At 39.3% G+C, this 23800-nt stretch overlaps 1 protein-coding gene across 2 annotated transcripts in view; it reads right to left on the bottom strand.

Annotated features, from left to right (window-relative positions):
* SNCAIP (synuclein alpha interacting protein) overlaps nt 1-23800 on the bottom strand; it is a 141033-nt gene that overhangs the window by 81939 nt on the left and 35294 nt on the right. The window lies entirely within an intron of this gene.

Below are 23800 nucleotides of genomic sequence, written 5' to 3'. Positions count from 1 at the left end.
TAAAGAAGAGAGGGAGGGAGGAAGGAAGGAAGAAAAGGAAAAGGGAAAGGAGGAAGACATTTTTATAAACATGGGCATTATGTCCATGACCAAATCTCTAACTTCCTGGTTAAAAACACAGTCTGACAACTGGGATGTCATTAGGGAGATACTCCCTACCCCTCCCTTCCACCCCCCACCTCCACCTCCACCGCCAAGTCAGCACATGAGGCTAGTAAAAGATTTCTGTCCTAAGTATGGTTGGAGAGTGCAGAGCAAGGACAGAAAGATGGGAACAGACTATTTTTCCTCTATTTGCTTCTAAATTTTGCTGTCAATCGTCCTGTTCTATACTGTCACACATATGCTTCACTCTGACCCAGTGGCACAGAGCCAGCTTGCACTGACTTGAGCTACTGTGCACATCTCTTCCCAGAGCTGTGCTCAGTGACTTCACATTGGATGCCTGAAATTGGGTATGCAAGGAGTATTTACACCAGGGGAATTAGCAAATGCTACAAATTAGGGCTTTTGGCTGGGGAGGGTTGTCTCACTAAGATACTACTGGACTGACCAGAAAAACACAGATTAAAGTGATAAGAAATTAGTTGGTATTTTATCTACATAAGGATAAGATCGGTATTTGGTGGTACCCACCAACTCCTTCAATAAGGGTATGTGTATGAGGTTTAGAGCACTGTTAACAGGTAGGAAAGCTAGATCTTGCAATTCCATTGTGGGAAAGCTTGGGCGCTGACACTTCCTACTAAATCCTTCATCCCTAATTGGGTATTAAGACAGGTAGCCAACTCAGAGTCCCCACACCACATTTTTCTTCCCTAAGAAACATCCATTACCTCAGTGTCAACTGCAGTCAAACGGGTACCCCTGAGTTTGTAGTAATAATAATAATAATAATAATAATAATAATAATAATAATAATAACAATAACAATAACAATAATAACAATAATATAGTAATAACACAATAATAATGCTCATGTTGGCTACCATTTCTTTAACATCAATGTGAGCCAGAACCATGTTGGTGTTTTACTTTCTAAATGAAACCTCATTTAACCCTCAATATCATTCTTAGTTCATAGATAAGAAAATAGAAGACCAGAGAGGAAAGTAAATCCTCATGCTAAGTAATGGAGACAGGAATCACAGCCAGGTGTGACCGATTCAGAAACCACTGTTTTTTAACCACTGCCTCTCCACACGTGCTGTCAGAGCATGGATTTGCTGTGGACTGCTCTCCGTCTCCCCCTAATGACTTACAGTCAGCACACCCAACATATAGCACCTATAATACACTGCTTTTGAGAAGAGTTTCTTTAGGTTTAAAGTACACAAGTTATGAAGATTAATGGACAGCAATTAGTCTTCTCCATTCTCCTACAATAATAAAAATGCACATTATGGGCATTTACACTTCTGCATCTCGTAAAGATCTTTAAGCATTCTGTACACCAGTTCAAGATGCTTACTTGAAACAGGGCTGTTGCCAGCAGCAGCGAGGCCCCCACTCCTGACCATGTTTGAGCACAGGAACTTCCAGAGTCAATGTGTAGAGCAGAGAAGGGCACACCTAAACAGCAGGCAGCACACAGCCTGCCTTACCTGGAGACTTAATTTGCGGTGATGAATTAAGAAACTGTCTACATGATGCTATTTCTCAAATATGTCCTAACAGTAACAACTCATGCAAATACTACTGACTTTTCAGAGCTGAGGGCTAAGGGTAAAAAAACGTTTTTTAAATCTCTCCTCTCTCCCAAAAAAAGGCTTACATAAACATTTGCTTTTCAAAGGATTAGTAAACATGTAGTATGTTCCTCTGCATTAGGGCAAAAGTGTAAAACATAAATGTCATTTTTTTCCTTCAGGATTATTTCTATACTAGAAAAAAAGCACACATTAAAATATAAGGGGAGTAAAATTAATTTTTGTGAAGGTTCGCTTGACTGATGGATAACACTTTTCTTTGTTAACTATGACACAATATGGCTAAAGAGGTACCTTCATGAGACTGCCTCATTTCGCAGACCCAGCATGGCCTAGATGCTAAGGACGATACAGAGGAGTGGAAGCTACTGTCCCTGCCTTCAAGAGTCACGTGGTCTAGTCATATGAACACAAGGATGCATAATATATATGTTGTATATATTGTTATATTACATGCATGTATACACACATATCATTTATTATAAGATATATTTAAATAAATTATTTACTAATAATTAATAAATCATGAATAACACAATGTATAATAAACTGCATGGTCATGAGTACAAGAATAAAACACTGAGAGAAGAGAAGGACCCATGTGGGCAGAACTATTTTTAATCTCCGGGTCACAGTAAAGGAAACTGAAGCTCCTAGAAGTTAAGCCACTTGCCCCAACCAGCAGGAAGAGGTGGGACTGAACTCCAGACCTCCTGCTTTCAACAGTTCTTCCTGAAAGGGAAAAGGGAAAGAGCAAAGCCAAGCTGACTGACTTGTGAAGCAGAAGTGCTAAGAAACCTGGGTGCTGACTCCAAGTCTCCCCGAGAGCTGCAGCAATGAACTCCCGATGGCAGAAAGCCCATTTCTAAGAAGCACGGACATGGTCTAGCGCCAGGGAGGGGGCCCAGGAAGCCCTCCTGTGTCCTCCAACTCCGAGGGCTGCATCCTCCTCCAAGGAAGGTAACTGTCATGCGTCGCTTCAAGGAGGAAAGAAAAAAATTCTTCCGATGGAAACTAAACATTGGCTCTGCCAATCTGACTTCACTGAGGTCATTTGAGAACGGAGGAGTTCAAAGGTTCTCTACGGCTTCCATTTACTTTGGCAACAGATTTAACAGAAAAAGAACTGAGGGGGAATTTATACGGTCCAGGCCGTTTTCCAAATCGCAAACTGCTAAGGTTATTTAGAATTTACTTTAACTCGCAATCACACGTAAAGTGGTTCAGATGTAAATGCTTTCCGTGTGGCTTAAGGCAATCTAGGGTTCCTCAAGGGTACATGTGCAGTTCTAATATTAAAGATTTGGATTCAAAAATCTCAAAGTACTTTGGGTTCCTCTTGATTAGAGGCTGCTGTTACTTTATGCAACGCTGGGTAGGAGAAGAAATAAAACACACTGCCTTCATTTGGGCATTAAGTTCTCACAGTAGCGCTAAGATAAACAAATCTCACAGGCTGAGGGAAGGGCATTTACTCCTTTAAATTGAGTATGTAATATAAATAAATGTCTTTTAAGAAGAGATGCCTGAAACTTGAGTCTAAGTCTGAATCTACAGGAGGGCACTCATTTATTTTAATGATCAGCACAGCGCATATGGGGGCGGCCATGCCCTCCTGAGAGAGGCGCTGCTCTAACCAAGCAGGATAATTCACTAAGTCCCAGAAAGATGCTGCCTGAAATCGTCTCATTTGTTCACTGGCCAGGAACAAATTGATATTTGCATTTTTATATAGAACAAAATGGAGGGAATTACCAGATCTTTTATCTTGCAATCCATGGCTGCCTGAAGGTTTTTTCAATTTTCTCTAAGGCCGTCATTTTGTGACCAGCCAGGGTAGGACAGAAAACCTCTAGCTCCAAATTAGAAGTGAATGGAGAGGAACTTCAGGCTGGCTGGGGCCACAGCAATTAAATGGTAATTGCCTTTTAGATATACTAATACTGCTAATTATATTAGTGTGCTAAGTGCTGGGAAACGCGCGTAAGAGCTTCGGGCCACTCTGGTGTAGAAAAGGAGCTAAGATTGATTAAGCCTGGCACTGAGCTGGACCCATCACAGAAGTTCTCTCCTGAAATCCTCACACTAACCCATGAGGTATTATTAGCTTCCATAAAGCTGAGTAATTTGCCCCACTGATTCCAGTTGTACGTGACTGAATCAAGAGTCCCTCCAGAGTTATGTGGCTCCAAAGAGCAGTGGGTTGGCAGAGCCTTGAGTAGGAGTGGGGAGAAATACGGGATTAAAAACTGAAAGAAATTTGGTAGCAGAGAAAGATGAGAGTCTTTGAAAACCAGATGGTGAAGAAAAAGTCTGAGAGTGTGAGGACCCTGGTGGTGCCTTTCTTTGCTGTAGGTGGAAAGAGAGGGCCCGGGATGGGGAAGCTTTGTGGGCAGAATCTGGGGCAGCCTCACCATCAGAATACAGGAGGCTGGGAGGGCAGGAGCTGCCACTGTAAGAAGAGTGGCCCCAATGTCTGAGGCTGAAACGTGTATACACACATATGTTTGTATGCATATAGATGTTTATGTTTAAACACACATAGTGACGTGTGTGTAAGGTGTGTGTAACAAGGTGATCACAGGTCAAATGAAATCGTGAACCCAGTCCAAAGGTTACAAAGTGTTATACAACTGCTAGTTTTAGTATTTATTTCCTAAAAATCATATAGTCAGTCATAGAGATGCTTTCTGCTCATAACTAGAAGGTGCTACTTGGGCTCTTTGCCAAAGACTGGAATTCTAAATGCACTGTCTTTGCAGCACAAGCTCAGTCTCTTGGCACGCAGCTGGGGAAAATCTCCCCAACCTTCTCCAGGCCTGACTCCAGCCCTGAGCCCCTTGGTCTGCATTAAACCCATCTCTGGCTTTTTGCACCCTGACCACACACATCCTCAAGTCTCACTAAGTCTACAAGTAAAACTCATCCCAGCTTCGGATCCCATCCCATCTTCTCTCTCCTCTCCTCCAAACATCTCAAAAGGGGCATCTACATTCACTGTTGCCACTTTCATGTCTCCTTTTACTTTCTAACCCACCTCAACTTTTTACTTCTTTTGCCTTTGAAAATTATTTAAACAAGATCAACTTCCACCACTAAATCCAGTGACACCTAGACCAGTCCAACATTCTTTCTCTTTTTCCTTTAAAGGTCTAATTTTTTTTTTCTCCCTACAGATCCAAGGACCACTTCTCTTCCCACTCAACCACTGACCCCTGTATGTACAGATATCCATCTGCTCCCTGATATCACTACCCGGGTGTCCTATAGGCTCCCCAACTCAAACTTGACCTTACTTAGCAATACCATCACCATCGTCCATCACCCAGATGAAGTTAGAGACTTGGGTATTATTCCTGGCCTACTCCGTCTGCCTCACCTGTGCATTCAATCATTCTGTCAATTAAATTTTTATCCTTTCCATCCTTCCCACCATTTCCTTATTACAGCTTCTCATTGTTTCTTGCTTGAATGAATGTGAGATGGATAAAACCAAAGACAGGGAAATTAGTACATTTTTGCTTCTTCAAAATCATTCCTCTACCATTATGGAAAACACTATGGAGATTCCTCAAAAAACTAAAAACAGACTTACCATATGATCCAGCAATCCCACTCCTGGGCATATACTCAGAAAGAACTCTAATTCAAAAAAAATACATGCATCCCAGTGTTCATAGCAGCACTATATACAGTAGCAAAGACATGGAAACAACTTAAATGTCCATAGACAGGTGACTGGATAAAGAAGCTGTGGTATATTTATATAATGTAATACTACTCAGCCATAAGAAAGAATAAAATAATGCCATTTACTGCAACATGGATGGATCTGGAGAGCATCATCCTAAGTGAAGTAAGCCAGAAAGAGAAAGAAAAATACCATATGATATCACTCATATGTGGAATCTAAAAAAAGAAAAAAAGAATACACTAATGAACTCATCTACAAAACAGAAACAGACTCTCAGACATAGTAAACAATCTAATGGTTACTAGGGGGAAGGAGGTGGGAAGGGATAAATTTGGGAGTTTGAGATTTGCAAATATAAACTACTATATATAAAAATAGATTAAAAAAACAAATTTCTTTTGTATAGCACAAAGAACTATATTCAATATCTTGTAGTAACCTATAATGAAAAAGGATATGAAAATAAATATATGTATATGTATTACTAAAACATTATGCTGTACACCAGAAACTGACACACTGTAACTGACTACACTTCAGTAAAAATAAATAAATAAATAAAATTAAAATCAGAGTCAGTCAGCTAAAAAAAAATCAATCCTCTGAGGCTACACAACTGACCAAGTGACTTAAAACACAATGATGGCCTTGACACTGTGCTACTGAAAACACTTCAGTGTCTTTCCACAGCTTTTAGGGCAGACGGCCAGTTCCTCCTCCAGCCACGGGAAGCCACTCACGTGGAGTGCCTCCCTCCTGCTCAGCTCCTGCCAACCTCAGACTCACACCGCAAACTTAAATGACACTGGCGGGCATGCTGTGAACACCCCATGATGTTCCCTGTCCTGAGTTTTGGCTTATGTTGATGTCTCTGTGTACATCCCTTTTCTCTCTTGACCACCCAAACCATCGAGAACCCCGCCCTTGACTTTTCATTTGCCAATGAGTGGTGTGATCATCTGCCTATTTACTCTCAGATCCATTCTCTCAGGTAACTGTATTTCCTCAGAGTTTTTGTCAGCTGACTGGCTCCTGGTAGGTCTCGCTAAGGGAAGATTCGGGCAGGAGATTAGAGCGCAGGTCTCTCTCTCTCTATCTGTGTCTCATATTCTCTGTCTGTCTGTCTGTCTGTCTGTCTCTCTCTCTCTCTCACTCACACACATGCGCGCGCACACACACACCCCTCTGCCCTGCTACAGGCAGTGCCTCCTGCATGTCATCAGCTCCCACAAGGCAGCATCAACAGCATCATTCTCATCATTCTTGACTGTGCTGGACTAAGGCCCTAATTTGCATGTGGTAACGGATCTCTTTCCTTTATCCTCTCAGCCCTAGGTGTGGTGGTGGCCCCCCTGCTTTTGCTCATCTCAGGACTGCGTTATCCTGCTTAGTGTGGTGTCTCAGCTCTTCCAGGACCACAGAAACTAATACCCTAATTTCCCTCTGTCTGAAATATCTAGAGTGGCTTCTGCTTATTCTGACTTGACCTGACTAGTTCACTTTGTTTCCTCTTTAAGTTTATTTTTTAAAGACTCGACTTAGGGGTTACTTAGGAAGGAATTTCTAAGGAAGCATTCAAGCCTACGCCCGACTTGGAGTTTAGATTATCTACCCACCTCTTCCTCTCTGCAAAGTTCCTCAGCAAATTACACTCAATGTACTTATCATACCTTGATATGATTATCTGCTCATACATCTGCCTCTCTGATGAGATCCTTTCTTTGTCTTGTTCACCACAGTCCACAGTGCTCAGCACAGAGTCTGGCATATGGAAGGTGCTCAAAAACTTGCTGAATGAATTAAAAAGTTCACTGAATGACGCAGGGGAACCAAACAGGGATTTGTTATAAGAAGCAAACTTCAGCTAAGCCACAAAAGGTCTCCAAAATCTTCTGCACCAGTACTATAGAAAGTCTTACCACAAAACAAATCATAGTTCAACACATTAAAATAAATATGGGGCATACTGCATTTGGGGGAAGGGCATGTATCATAAAATCAAAGTTGTAACTCCAAAAAATTTAGGGTTCATGGTTCCAAAAAGTCCAGACAGGGAATTGGGGAAAGTAAGAAAAAGATGGATAATTGACAACAGTGAACACCCCAAACAAGCCTGACCAAGGTTCGGGATGGGGAACAAAGCAGGTGGGAATCAAAGGGGGAAAAGCTGCCACCAGTACAAACGACAGGTTCTTCTGAGATTCGTTTCATGTTCAGACTCCAGCCTCACCCAAATGTCTTGTACGTGCCTCTTTTTACTACTATTCTCCTCTGTTTCCTTTCATTGGAGAAAACCATTGGCGGCTACTATTTTAAAAATTATTGAATAAAAGGAAACTTCCTCAATTAAATAAGGAATATTTACAAAACCTTATAGCTAATACTGTAATAGTGAGAAACCCAAAGTTTCCCACTAAGGTCAGGAACAAGGCAAGGACGTTCGTTCTCACCGCTCATTTGCAGCACTGGACTGGAAGTCCTAGATGATGCCATCAGACAAAAGGAAATAAAAGTATATATACCAGGAAAGAAGAAATAAAACTGTCTTTGTTTGCAGAGGACATGATCGTCTATTCAGCAAATCTGAAAGAATCGACAAAAAAACTCCTGGAACCAGTAAGTGATTACAGCAAAGTTGTCAGGCTATAAGGTTAATATACAAAGATCAACTGCTTTCCTATATACCAGCAAATAACAAGTGGAGTTTGATATTAAAAACACATGATTTACATTAATACTCCAAAAAGTGAAATACTTAGTTAGAACTCTAACAAAATATGTATAATATCTATATGAGGAAAACTATAAGACTCAGATGAATTAAACTAAGGAAGAACTAGATAAATGGAAAGAGACTTCATTTTTATGGATAGAAAGACTCCATATTGCCAAGACATCTGTTCTTTCCAACTTGACCTCACAGTCCCAAACAAAGTCCCAACAAGTTATTTTGTGGATACTGATAAAATGAGTCTAAAATTTATATGAAAAGGCTGGAGGTACAAAGGCAAAAGAATAGCCAACACAATATTCAAAAGAACAACAAAGCAGGACTACCTGACACTTACTATAAAGCTAAACTAATCAAGACAGTGGGGTACTGGTGAAAGAACAGATAAATAGATCAATGGAACAGAACAGGGAGCACAGAACCAGACCCACATAAATTAAGTCAATTGATATTTGACAAAGGAGCAAAGGCAACAATACAATGCAGCAGAAAGTCTTTTCAACAAATGGTGCTGGAACAACTGGACATCTACATGCCAAAAAAAGAATCCTGATGCACACTGTACACCCTTCATAAAAAGTAACTCAAAATTGAACATAAATCTAAATGTAAAATACAAAACTATAAAACTCCTAGAAGATAACATATGGGAATTCTAGAAACCCTTGGGTATGGCGATGACTTTTTAGCTAACACCAAAGGCACAATCGTGAAAGAAAACATTGATAAGCTGGACTTCATTAAAATCAAAAACTTCTACTCTGTGAAAAACAATGTCAAAAGGTAAGCCAGAGATGGAGAAAATGTTTGTGAAAGATACATCTAATAAAGAACTGTGATCCAAAACATACAAAGAACTCTTAAAACTCAACAATAAAAAAGTGAACAACTGATTTTAAAATGGACCAAAGATCTTAACAGACACCTCCCCAAATAAGAAATACAGATGGCAAAGAAGCATATGAAAGGATGCTCCATATCATATGTTATGAGAGAACTAGAACAATAATAAGATGCCACTACATATCTATTAGAATGACCAAAATACAGAACACTGAGAAATGCTGACAGAAATGCGGAGTAACAGGAATTTTCATTCATTGCCAGTGGGAATGCAAAATCGGCCATATTGGAAGATAGTTCAAAGTTTCTTACAGAACTAAACATACAGTTACCATGCCATCCAGCAATTGTGCTCCTGGGTATTTACCCAAAGGAGCTGAAAACTTAGGTCCACATGAAAATCTGCACAGGGATGTTCACAGCAGCTTTATTCATAACTGCCTAAACGTGGAAGCAATGAAGATGACCTTCAGTAAGTAAATGGATAAATAAGCTGGAGTACATCTAGATAACGGAATATAATTCAGCACTAAAAAGAAATGAGCTATAAAGCCATCAAAAGACATGGAGGAACCTTAAAGGCATATTACTAAGTGAAATAAACCAATCTGAAAAAGCTTCATACTGTCTGATTCCAACTAAATGACATTCTGGAAAAGGCAGAACCATGGAAAGCTTAAAATGATCAGTGGTTGCCAAGAGTCTGGAGGCGGGGGGAGAAGGATGAACAGGCAGAACACAGAGGATTTACAGGGCCGTGAAAATACTCTGTATGATACCATTATGTTGGATACATGTCATTATACATTTGTCCAAAACCATAAACTACAACACTAAGAGGGAACCCTAAGGTAAACTATGAACTTTGAGTGATAATGATGTGTCAATGGAGTCCATCAATTGTAACAAATGTCCCGCTCTGGTGAGGGATGCTGATAATGGGGAAGGCTGTGCATGTGTTGGGGCAGGGAGTGTATAGGAAATCCCTATACTTTCCTCTCAATGTTGCCATGAACCTAAAACTTCTCTTAAAAAAATTAAGTCCTCAAAACAAACAAACAAACAAAAAACCCAACCCACTGATTTTCCAGCACAAACTTATCAGTGTACAATTAAAAAAAAAATGAGATCTAAAAGGCCCTGGTGACTTGCTTAAGGCTACACAGCTTTCTAATGGCAGAGCTGGGAAGAGGACACACGCCTCCTGAGTTGTTCTGCTGACACTTTTCACATTTGTTGAAAAATAAATAAATAAATAAATGAGAGTAATAAAAATAAATGAAATGAAATTAGGGAAAAAAATACTTTTTGTTTCTCGACATTAAGGCAACTTGACCTCAGGTTGGTTGCTGCCTGCGCATTCACACCAAAGCACCCAGTCCAAATGACTTCATTAGCAAGACGTTCATTAAGTACAGGATGTCACACTTTCACTGCAAGTGGGCCAACAAGCGTGGCGGCATAAGTGATACATCTGGCTTAAACACAAAATTTTTAGAATAGGCGTCAAAAGTCTTACAACTATCATATCTAAAGAATAAGAAGTTGAACACAGATGCTTATTTTCTCAGATGAATAATATGTGGTAGGTTTCTTTAAGATATTTTTCAGCTTCAAACCATTTTAAATCAATCAATAGATGGTTGATAAGTCCTCACCAGTTTTTAACACTGTTCTCAGCGCTATGACAAACAGGAATTCTGTTGTCTTTCTCCCTTTTTTCCCTTTTTCCTGAAGTCAAGTTGGATCCTCAGTTTAAACACTCTGGTTCTCCATTCATTTCCCCTTTTCCTGGGCCTAACTCTTCCAGGTGAAGTATAGCAAATGGAGCGAATCTCAACCATCAGGGCCCTGGTAAATCTCAGCGACCCTACCTACACAGGGTCTTTCAGAGAAGGAACTGTCACTTCCAGACCAAGTCCCTTCCAGGAAGCAATGACAACTGGTAGAACAGACAACATGGATATGTGACTACGTGAATTGCTGGCATTAAGTGCAACAAAAAAGCCAGTGGGACAAACAACAGAATTCATGGTACCTGGAAAATCAGTGTTTTAAAGCACAGATTCTTTCCCTCTTGACCACATCTTTTGTCTGTGACTCAAACCCTTATCAAACTTTTCAAACTCCATCCCCCAAGGTGAAGCTAGCTGGAGCACGGGTCGCTGCATTATTCGATTCATCTGCATGTGTTTGCTATCATTATGTCATGGAGGGGGGTGGAGGGGATGCAGCATTGCCAAGGCCACTGAGTGTGGTTCAGGCTCAGTTCAGCCTCAGTTGGACCCTGCTTCATCCGTCAAACTACAATTGCGTTCTTGGCTCACTGCATTCTTGTTATCCAGTGAAATGTAGACATTCTCCAGTTTCCTCCTCCCCCATTTCATCTGATTTTGCACTTGGTAACCAGCACACATTCCTATGAGTTCTCTGACTTCAAACATTCCATTTCTACTGATAAGCTTTAAACTTTTCCTGTTCTAATTCACGCGATTCTCTTCAAGTCAATATTAATAGTTCCTCTGTACATTGTTAAGGTTAACAGAAGACACACCTGGCTCTGCCCCCATTATTATTTCCATTTGGTCCATTCCTGGGGTCAAAAAACACCCAGATTCCTGAATTTCCAATATACCCGCTGTGGTGATTTACGTTGGTCACCTTATGTAACTCAGTGGGCCATAACAGCTCTCACTCTTGCCAGATTTCTACTCCATCACCCAATGTTCACAGGCATTTAAGTGCTGGAGATGCAGCATCCTCATCTGTGAAACAGGAACATCTGACCTCTGAGTGCTTTGTGAGGACTGAATGACATCATGTAGGCAGTCCTCAGAATCGTGCTCAGTAGAAGTTAGCTGTTGCTTTTATTATTATTTTCATTACAGGTCTACTACAGTATCTCCAAGGAGAAGCAAAAGTTCATCACAGCACCAAGATCAGTGATGATTAGGAAAATTGGGATTCTGTAGCTGGAATTTAAAACATTTACATACGTTATCTTCCATTCATAGTTGTACGCAAACTGCAGCCATCCTCCAGTAGTAGAAAATTACAAGGGTCACACTCAAAATTATTACTGGCCAGTTTTATAGATGGTGAAAAGTTGACTGTGCTGACACAGGGCTGAAGAAGCAAGAAAAATCTTTCTCCCCCTTTTTATGTCTGGTCTGTCATTAGAAACTGATTATGTGGAAGCAGAAGATCAAATGATACCGATGGAAAAGCTGATCTGAAAAATCCAAGAGACAGCATGAGCAGACATGCTGAAGAAGATCACACTGGGGACCTTCAGGTCAGTGATACAGCTCTTTATCAGGAGATGACAATAATTCCACACAGGGAGGCCTGGTTATCCAACTTCCCACAGTTTCAAGGTTGCAGAGGGATAGAAAAGTCAGCATAACATGAAAATATTTGTCAACTGACTATTTTAACCACCCCCCACCCCACCCCCCAAACAACAGCCCTTCTGCTTACAAGCAGCTTCTCCCTATTTCCATTAAATCAACATCTACAGAAGTCAGTCCCACAGTGGTCATGGGAGGTTTCAAACCCTCCTTCAGCATGACACAAATACAATGCAAGCAGAAGGGAAGGGAAACTGCAAGCTTGCAAAAGATGCAGGGTCCATGAAATCAGAAAAACAGTGATGCTGAGTAACTGCTTAAAATACACATCAGGTCACTGGAAAAGTTGGAGCACTTAGTAATTTCAGAAATATATCAACAAGGATGATGGTGTAACAAATGTTTCACAAGAGAATGATTTGACTATTAAAAGACAAAGACAAGGCTTTGGATAAGTTGATGAAGCACAAGGGCATTTTTTGTTGTTGCAGAAATAACCATCATTATGTGCTACAAAGACAAACACAAAACAAAAGATGTCATGTAATACGAACATATAATTTTGAAAGAACTGACTGCCAATTCATTCTAAAGATCTAACCTAAATCTCATTAAATATAGGCCTAAATGGACCTATTTTCATAATTTCAGTTTAACTTTTCAAGACAAATTCCAATGAGGTGAATTTCATTTGTTTGTTTCATTGTTTACTATGAAAACATGTTCTAGCATTTAGTGACTTCATTTTTTAAGCGGGCTTTTATTCCAGCCCTGATTACTCTCAGATAATGAGGGCCTCTGGTACATGTAATCATACTTTTTTTTTCCCATGGAGAATACTTGGAGACATTACAAAATAAAACTTAAGTGCTAAGTGAAAGCAATCCAAAGAAACATTTCTCTTCTCCAAGCAGAGTTCCAACTAATGAATTTCATGAAGCTAAAGAGACAGTACTGCTTTCTACTGCTGTGTTACAGCAACCAATACATGTCAGGTACTTTACATGCTTAACTCCTAAAATTTACAATTCTGCAAAGTTCTTAGAACCAGCCCTGTTTTAGAGACAGGAAAACCAAGACATGGGTTAGGAACCAATCATTAGTTCACAGGGCAGTAACTGGTGGAGAAAGGATTACAATCCACAGTGAATAAGATTCCTAAAGCCCTGAGGAGACAGTCCACCCAGGGCCGGATGCTGGACTTGGTGGGAACTTCTAGTTTTCAGTTCAGTCGCTAATACAACGCTATTCATTACCAGTGTTCATGAGGAATGGAGTTTCTGGGGCTGGCTGTACACCCAGCCCGTCGGGAAGACAGAAGATCCAGAGCTCCAAAGCGGTTCCAGGCGTTCTGTTCAACTGGTGCTGCTTTAGACATCTGAAGTGCTTCCAAGCACTCTTACGTATTCGCTTGTTGGGGGATATTCTTTTGAGTAGAAAGGCAGGCTATGTTACTAAATATTTAGGTCTCAACGAGCCAAAAGCTATTCTGACATCAAAATGTTAAAATCCAAAAAGAACTCTGGGAAAGTGGTTACAGGTGCTCCCTGGAACACTGTTTTCCCACTTCTGCATGAAAGCCCAGCCACAAGTCCAAATAATCAACCCTGACTGCATAAAGAGGTCTCTCAAATCCAGCAGGTTCTCTAAGCTGTAGCACATTGTCTGCACAGGAACCTTTGCAGCATGAGATCCTCGTCTTGAGACGCGGAAGGCATTATAATTTGTGACTAGCGACACAAGCTCGAGACCAAGCTCTTTATCTCTAAGACTACAGATTCATGAGCTGCTTGGCACTTGGCTTTTAAGGACATAATACTTTTTCCAATAAAAATAAAATTAATATGACTTTCCACTAATAGCTATTATATTTCTCTCATAAGATCTCATCAAATAAAGATAGTCACTAATTCATTAAGCTTTCTGGAGAAAGGTAGAGTAAATCTACGAAGTGTATTTGTTTTATTCAAGATCTAAATATCTCATGTTGTTACTCAGGGCAACAGAACATTCAACTTGAAAACTACTCAAAACTTTAAATGCTCTGATGCTATTTTGGTAGTTCAAATCTAATAAACTTCCAGAATCTAGGCTTCAGAACATAATTCAGTAAATTATTCTGGACTTGAATGATGTATTTCTCTGTCTTAAAACAAAAATGACAAATTATTGTTTTTGAAACTATTCTTTGAAAATAGTTTTCATATCTACTACATGGAGTGATCTCCTATCTAGACAACTGTATATTTTTAATTGTATTAAAAAGTGTCTTTAAAGGTTTCAGGTAAGTTTTAAAACATTGTTAGAAGAAAACCTTAAAAAGCCAAGAATCAGACTTATTTTTTAATAGATGTGACTTGTTACAAGGAAGACACAAATTCTTAGCCCTGGATTACCTTACTTCTTATTACATAGATTCAGAAATTCCTCTGAGTTCAAAAGTTCACAGCAACAATTTATAAGGGTCTTAGCTCTGAAGCAAGGCAGAAGGCAAGCGCTGCTTTTAATCAACACTCAGCTACAATCCTTATGCTGAGGCAGATCTCCAGTCGGTGTGATATGGACACTTGCAAGTTCTTACACTGCTAAGACACCTTTTAAAAGAATGATTTTCACAAGGTAAATAACCTGCAGGTACACACATTCCGTATTTCTAACTTTTGGGAACTGAAGCCTTAGAGGTTAAAAGAAAAAAAAATAATAACACTGCATACACACTAGAGATAGAGGGAGGAAAATGGTTTGTCGTGCTAGACACAGTCCAGGGAAAATGTAGTTTTCTCCTGGAAGTCTGATAACGCCTTTATTTGAAGGTTGGAGTCCCCAAAGTGAAGACTCTAAGGAGACGAGGTGAAAGATGGCAAACAGAGGGGGGATTAGAAGGGATTCCATTATGAAGATTAAGTATTTTCCCCAAGTCTTCCCTTACATACTAAATATTTTTTTTTTAATCCTGCAATTTAAACCTATTTATGGGTATGGAAGGACTGGAGACAAATACTAAAATGATGAAGATTTCTTTACCTGAAAGATATAAGGCCCTTCCTTCTTTCCCTCATGTACTGAGCACCCCGCGTCAGACAAGGCCATCGCGCATTCAGCGTGAACAGGCAGGACAGGCTCGCTGCCTTCAGAAACCTCATTTTGTAACACAGTCATCCAACAGAACTCTGTGACGATGGGAACGTTCTATATCTGCACTGTCCGATCTGGCAGCCACAAGCAACAGGTGGCTACTGAGCACTTGTAAGGTGGCCAGTGCAACTAAGGAGCTCAAGTTTAGATTTTCTTTCATTTTAATTTATTACATTTAAATTTAAATAGCCACATGTAGCTAATGGCTATCATATTGGACAGCACTGTTTCAATGGATTAAGCAGACCATAAACAAGGAAATAAATAAGCATATAAAGTCTTCTCTGGTTTAGATAAGTGCAATAAAGAATAAAAAGGAGGCTCAGGATGGCTGGGGGGAGAAGGTTGGGCTTTTTAAATTACGATGGATCAAGAAAGGCCTCTTTCTGGCACAAGATATCTTTCCATTTCTCTGTATCATCTTCAATTCCCTCCATCAAAGTTTTAGAGTTTTCAGAGTATAGGTAACCTCCTCGGTTAAGTTTATTTCTAGGCATTTGGTTGTTTTTGATGCAATGAAAATGTTTATGCCAGTTATAAAATTCTGGTTTTTGAAGTGAAAAAAAAAAAAGGTGAATGAAGGGCCACAAATGGCAAAATGTCCTTCTCTCTTAAGGGTGAGTTGTATTCCATTACATTTATATGTTGCATCTTCTTTATCCAGTCATCTATTGACGTGCACTTAGGATGCTTACATATCTTGGCAATTATAAGTAATGTTGCTCTTAATAGCAGGGTGTATGTATCTTTTTGAATTAATTCTTATTTTGTGATTGGCTTTACTCCTTTGCTAACTATGGAAGTTTAAAAAGCTAAAGCTCTAAATATTCTTAGAAACAATGAACAGTACATACATGTAAATTTTTAAAAATATGTGCAGTTAAAAAAAAAAAAAAAGAAAGGCCTCTTTCTGTAGGACAAAAGGCAACAAGGCACAGAAAATGTGGGAGGAAAGGTCCAAGGTGAGACGGCGCTCAGCAGAGACAGCAGGAAGGCTGGTGTGGAGGAGACTGGGTGCCAGGGTGCGGGGACCGCATCTGAGAAGCAGGTGGAGGTGTGAGTGTGCACAGCCTTATGGCCAGTTGAGGCAAGTCTGCAGTTTACTCTAATGTGGAGGGAAGCCAGCGAAGGGTTTCAAGTGGAGAGCATCGTGAGCTGATTTATGTTTAATGAGACTGAACAAGCAGCTAGCTGGAGAACAGATTTCCTACTAGAAGAGTGGAAAAAGCAGTCAGGAGGGAACTGTGCTGTCAGGCCTGATGCTCCAGTGGCTTGGCTAGGACCACGCCAGTGCCAGACTCCACTGTACCAGGAAGGGAGAGCCACCAGGCCCTGGCAACGGGTGATGGCTGGTGAGAGCATATATGTGTGTGAGAAAGGAAAGGGAGAGATGAAGGAGGAGGATTCCAAAGATAGCTGTACAAGTTTACACTGTATAGCACAGGGAACTATATTCAATATCTTGTAATAACCTATAATGAAAAAGAAAATGAAAACGAACATATACATGTATATGTATGACTGAAGCATTATGCTGTACACCAGAAATTGACACAATATTGTAAACTGACTATACCTCAATTTAAAAAAATGGGAAAAAAAAAAAGCCCCCAAAGATAGTTGTAGAGCTAATCCCAGTATGACCAGACTCAGGGGAGGGAGTGTCATTTGAACCACTGAACAGTGTGAGAAAAAATGGTGCTCAAACTCCCAGAAGCAGTCAAACCAGAAAAGCCCTTATCAATGTGTCATGAAGCCTGTGTATCTGTGTGTGTCTGTGTGTGTAAAATTTTAAGTAAAATGTGCCCAATTACTTCAGTCCAATCAGAAAGAACGTCTTTAACTTGAGGCATATAAATTGCATAATGACCTCTTAAAAAGGAAGCTAACTCTTTACATCTATTATTGCTAAAATACCTTTTGGGATAGTACTAAACACAATCTACATATGTTTAAACACACATAAATGCCCTCCATCTTCGAAACCAGTTATTCTAAACAATAATCAAATGCTAACTAGTAGGAGAGTTGGGGTACAGAGCACTTAAATCTCCCATTATTTGTGTTGTTTCCAAGTGTTTAACCCTGGAATTGACAACATGTTTTCCCTGAGGTGTCCGTTGGTGTGTAACGCATAGAAAAGGGGCTTCACAGATAAGGTAGTGTCACTATATGCACACATTTAACTTAAATGCAGCTCTACAGAGAGTAGGAGGAAGAAAGGGAAGCAGCTGACAAAGTGTGAGAAATCCCACTCACCATTCCCCTCAACGGCTCTAGGCCTGAGAATGAACATGGGACTGAAGACAGGAAATTAGCTGTTCCACCCATTGGTTTGGTTCCCATTTATTTCATGGTGTGGGGATCTTACCATGTCAGGTGTCCTTCTAGTGTTACTTTTTCCTATAATGTGGCTCTATATCATCTGATGCACAAAGACAGAGCACGGTTTCCAACGCTGGAGGAAAAACTAGCAGCCCTGGGCTTATGGGAAGGTGAATTTTAAGGGCAATGTAATGGGTATTCAAGGGTCACTTTGACTAGACAGTTTTCGCCTCATGCTCTGAGCTTGTAATCTAATCGCCTTATAGGATAGGGGTTCACGGGGTGACATTATTGGCCCAGAGTTGCTTCAACTTTACTCAGAAGGAAAATCATGAAGGACCTTATATGACTCTCCCTTAGCTTGGAAGAACTTGAAAATCAAGTTTTAGGGCAGGCCATATATATGAAGGACCTTAACACAAACAAAAGAGGATACATACATTTTGAGGAGTCTTACCTATTTTATTTATGGCCTCTGAAACATGGTTTTAAATCTAAGTTGAGTTTGTTGTGTGTTTATCTATATGACCTCTGGAGAGGTAATAGGGAAGTCTTTGCATGGAATTTGCTTACCTCTCTGGAAATGTCTATCGTATGAGGCTAAACTCTTGAACAAAGAACGTATGCACCCCCCCACACACACACACACAAACTTTTATTCTACTAAAGAGTATATGATCTCAAAATCTAAACATTCCTTTGGAACATAAAACCAGAATTTATATCCTGGCACTTGCAGATTTGGGAGTGATGCCTAGAAAAACAAACATGTTTTCTTTAATTAGTCCTAAAGGAAAAGAAATACAACTGTAAATTAATATTGTTGGTTTTAAAATGCAACAGAAAACATGGTTCATAAACTCAGAAGGAAATCTGAATCTGTCCTATGCTCTAATCTGAAAAAAAAGTATAAAAAACAAATAAAAGGCCAGTTGATCTGCTTTAAAAGGGATGTTTCATTTACTGTTTTTGATTAGTTTGTGTTTTTGCTCATGTTTAAACTCCTGCTAGGCTGGTCATTGAAAATATCATATAACCCTAGTCACATAATATTAACATGATTACTTCACTATATATCTGCTCCAAGACAATCAGCTCAGTCAGGGCAACTTTCCTTTCAATTGCCTTTGCTGAAAAGTTGCATAAACATCCAAGACCAGTTAATTCTTTCCATGGGCTTTAAGCCTCATTGACATGCAGATGAGACCTGATCAGATGACAGGCCCGGGAGCCAAGCGCTGTGAAGAAGTTTCCCCCGCACAGAAAGGCTGGGGACTCCACTCCACTGCACAGGCCCAGAGGAGCGTGCGGCAGGAATTATCTCTGCTCTCATCACAGCCTCTCTGGGAGAACAGGGTCTCCTGTAAAGAATAGTAGACTACATACAATTCTCAAAACACTCTTTCTGGAACCCAATGAAACATGCAACAAGCAGAAGTGGGAAGGAAATTCTAATCTGTGCCTTAAGAAAATGAAATACCCAGCTTTCTGAAAGAGGAAGAGTAATGTGAATCAAGGAAGTGCAAACTCAAATGTCTCCTGGCCAGGCCAGGGCATGCCAGTGAGTCACCTGGAAAACCTACCTGAATTCTAAACTCCGTGAGGGCAGGGTCTGGCTGGGTCAGTCTGGTTTCCAACTATATCCCAGCATCCTGCCCCATATCTGGGACATGGTACTGCTCAGTATGTACGCCTTAAATACGTTAATAAGTGTAGTCACCAGTAGCTGTGTAATTTGGGCAACTCACTGTCTCTGGGGGAGCCCTTCTTTTCTTAGCTTCAAAATACGGGGGTTGGATTATACCAGTGGTTTTCACACTGACTCAGTCTCAACATACCCCCATCTTGGACCCTCTGTACTATTTCTGCTTTAAGCACAGCAGCTGTCTTTTCCCTCATTTTTCTTGTAATTGTTATAATGATTTTAAGCTTTTGGTCGAAAGGTACACAAATCATAAATGCACAGCTTAATAAATTTTTATAAACTGAAGCCATCTCCCTCTTGCCCCATTTTAGTCATCACCCCCTCTCCAACCCTAGGTAACCACTGTCCTGAATTCTAACACAACAGATTGGTAGGCCTTGCTAATTGTGTCTAAATGGAATCACACAGTATGTACTCTTGTACCTGGTTTCGTTTGTTCAACATAGTGTTTGGAATATTCATTCACACTGTTGTGTATAACTGTTGATTCCTTCCAGCTCTACAATTCTATTGATGCTAATTAGTAACCCAATGTACAAGAAAAAATACCTTTGAAAGCTTCCAGGGCAATTTAACTGATCACTGCAACAAAGAGAACCATAAGCAGATAGAGCCCAGGCAGTATCATCTTTGTCTACATGTGTATTAAAGGATTTCCCATGTAGATGGGGTTCTGTACCCCCCAGGGGAGGAGTAACTGAAAGCTGGTGGTGATTCCAGAACTGCTCCAGATAAAGTTCTTCAGAACCTACAGTTCTAATTAATTGCTCAGTTGGAGCCGTGGCGTATCCACTATGGTTAACCATACATTTATCTGTACAGCAAGCTGTAAAGTAAGTAGCCTGTAACTCAACTGCATGAAGATAACAAAAGGAAATATTTGTTGAAAAATGGACTAACATCCTCTTTTTAAGGAACCCAACTTGTCTTCTTATGCTCTGTCTTTTGCCCACAATGATTTTTTTCTTGGCTTGTGACTGGGAGGATTAAAAAGCCTGATTCTTTTTACAAGGTTCATAGTGGGCAAGAAAGAGTTATCTGGAGGGAGGGAGGAAGAGGCAGAACACAGAGGACTTAAAGGGCAGTGAAACTACTCTGTATGACACTGTAATGGTGGAAACAGGCCATTATACATTTGTGTAAACTTGTGAACTGCAGAACTCCAAGAGTGAACCCTACGGTAAACTGTAGGCTTCAGGTGATAATGATATGCAAATACAGGCTCACCAGTTTCAACAAATGCACCACTCTGGTGAGGGATGTTGATCACGGGGGAGGCCAGGTAAGCCTGGGGGCAGGAAGGTTACAGGAAATCTCTGTATCTGCCTCTCAATTTTGCTGTGAATTAAAAACTGCTCTAAAAATAGAGCCTATTAAAAATATTATGGAAAGTGGGGGAATTGACAAATATCAAGAAACTCCCCATAAAGCATACAATTTATGAAATATTTATACTAATATTTATATTAATAACAATTTATACAGTTGTAGCATAGGAAAGGCTGAGAGGCTATTTTTATTAGACAACTCTTCCCATGAACTTTTATAATAACAGTATTTCAAACAAAACTGTTTCTAGCACTTCTCTTTTTATAAGATGAAAGTATAAATCTTTGTGATATTTCCAGTGTCTGTGAAATCTCAAGAATTGTTTTAGGTGTAAAAGATATCCTGGTAATTTATTTTATTTTTCTGTATTTAGGATCTCAGTTTGAGAAGGCAAAATTCAGTTTTCAGAGAAAAAGTAAGCTAGGAAATGAGTGACTTTCAAACAATATTTGGGTCCTTCTCTAATCAAGGTAACAAGAAAACATTTTAAAATAGTCAGAAATGATAAATAAAATTAAAAAGAAACTTAGTTTTTTCATAAGTGAGGAATTTTTGCCTTTTCTTTCCCTAAATAATCAAAGATAAAATAAGGTCAAAATATAGTACACTGCTTTAAAAAGTTCTGTTATCTAGGACAATTACAAAAAAGTAAATAATAATCTTTGATTTTGTACATAAGAGCATTAATTGGTAAACCGAAGAAACAAGACAATCAATATTGAGCAAACTTTCTAAGATTTGAACAAATTTCATACTGTGTTTTCAGACTCAGTTATTATAAACTAAGGCAAATAATATTTACTTTCCAAATTTGGTCCTTTATTAGAATAGGATGCAGGTGGTCTGTGAGGTCAGATTTTATCTCAAAATAATAGTATATGTTCTTTATATTAATACAAAATACATTAATATCAAATCAATAAATATTTTTAAAAAGCTATCTGAAATTTTTAAAAGGTTAGAAAACATTTTTTAAAAACCTTCAAGACCGTTTTCTGTAGCAAGAAACTATTTTCTCATCCTTATATGGAAAACAGAAAGGTTTCTAATATTTATGATTCCATAGAATCTTGCAAATAAAAAAAATCAAAATTCCATATTTGCAATTTATCTTTCAGTAAGAGAAGATAACTTAGCCCAATAAAAGGGATTTTGACCCTATTAATGAGAGTCCAACAGACACACTAATATTTTAAAAGAAGCCATCAATCTGTCGATATTTTTAAAAAGAAGGCTTAATAAAAAAATATAGTTTAAAAAATCACTGGGAACTTCGTGAAGACCTTTGAGATTTTTATGCAAGCAGTGGTGTAATCTTCTCTGATGACAATGTAGAATTGATTACACAAAGAACTCATTTTTCTTGGAGGGACTGGATGAAATCTGATAAGAGGAGCAGAGACAAAAATATAATACGAAACTTTTACAGAAATTACCACATGTACCAACTTTACACATTTGTGAAAACATCATAAACAAGCATGGAGCATTCAAGATTTTGAAAACTGCACTTTGCCAATTGTTTATAAGCTTTATTGATTCCAACACAGCCACCAGATGAATCAGACATGCCTGCCTCCTAGAGGATATCAGTGGGTGAGATCACAGCATCTTGTTTTTTGGGGGGAAACAAGAGGTCATGACTGCTGACAAATCCTTCTGTTATAAAGCCCACGTACTGTATACAAAATTTTGGTTTGGGATAGAGTTGGCCAGATTTGCTAAGCAGCCAGACTTCCCCGATGAGGTCAGTACAAACATCCCAATCAGAGCTGGGTTCAAACACAGAAGATGTTGCATGCTGCTGATTAGTGCCCTTTGTTCAGGCCTGTCTAGGTCCTAATGTCATTAAACACAAAACAAAAAAAGCTGCTTAATGGCTATGCCAAGTACACGACCACTGCAGATGAAGTAATATGTCTTTAATCAGTCAACATTCTTAATTTTCCTCTGGAATGAAAAAGCACATCTATTAATGGGGGCAAAAGATGTAAAGTGAGGAGAGAAAACATCACAAAACAAAACTTAGACAGGGTAACAAAATCATAAACAAGATAGCACTTTCATATTAAAGAGAACACAAAAGTATATATGCTGAATCAAAAGAAAAAAAGTTGGAGCTGTACCAGAGATAAAATAAGATCCGGGCTACAGTAACCATACTAGGCGCACTAGACCCAGTTAATGTTTCTAACAAAGCTCTTCAGCAGTAAAGACAGTACACAGCACTCAACACTGCGAGAAAGAATAAACACTGCATGTCTCAGTTACTGCATGGTTTTTGGTGTTCAGGCTTCTGTGGAGCCTCAAGAAATCCCTCAGTACCAGCCCATTCTATTCTCCTTACCCCAATGTGAACACCTTGATCTCATCTCCTACCTTCTTTTCATTCCATCTTCTCATCTGGGACCCACCTTTCTGTCAGGCTTTGCTGGGAAGCAGCCTGAGCTCAGTTTGCATACCTGTCTTATGACCCCAGTCATACACACTCTGTGAGCTCCAGGCTTTCTTGCACTCATAAGCACAAAAAAACGAAAATAACATGGTTTTGGCCTTTAAACCCTTGTAATTATGGTTGATCAATGATGAGCTATGAGTCAGAGACTGAGCTAAAATACAGAAAGGCAATTTATAAGATTTTCCTAGTAATCGACAATGATTCAAGCAAAACTCGTTAATCTTTGTAAACACGTTGTGAGGCATTATTTTTTGGGCACAAAAGAAATGCACAAATCTAAATTATAATATCCAGTGTGTACTGAAGTAAAATAATAATATTAAAAATTATGTCATCCCAATTGAAAAATATAGTAGTTGAAACTAATTCTAGGAAACCAAATTAAGAAAAAAGAAGAAATCATCTTCTATATTTGAAGGGAACTTAATCAATCACCTCCGACAGTTCTTTAAAACACAAAAATCAGCAAACCTATTTGTGTATTTACAAGTCTTTTCATGAGGGATGGACCCCAGGATTCA

The sequence above is a fragment of the Camelus dromedarius genome, chromosome 3 (assembly GCF_036321535.1).
Source record: "Camelus dromedarius isolate mCamDro1 chromosome 3, mCamDro1.pat, whole genome shotgun sequence".
Classification (NCBI taxonomy): domain Eukaryota; kingdom Metazoa; phylum Chordata; class Mammalia; order Artiodactyla; family Camelidae; genus Camelus; species Camelus dromedarius.
This window is presented reverse-complemented; position numbering and strand designations above follow the sequence as displayed.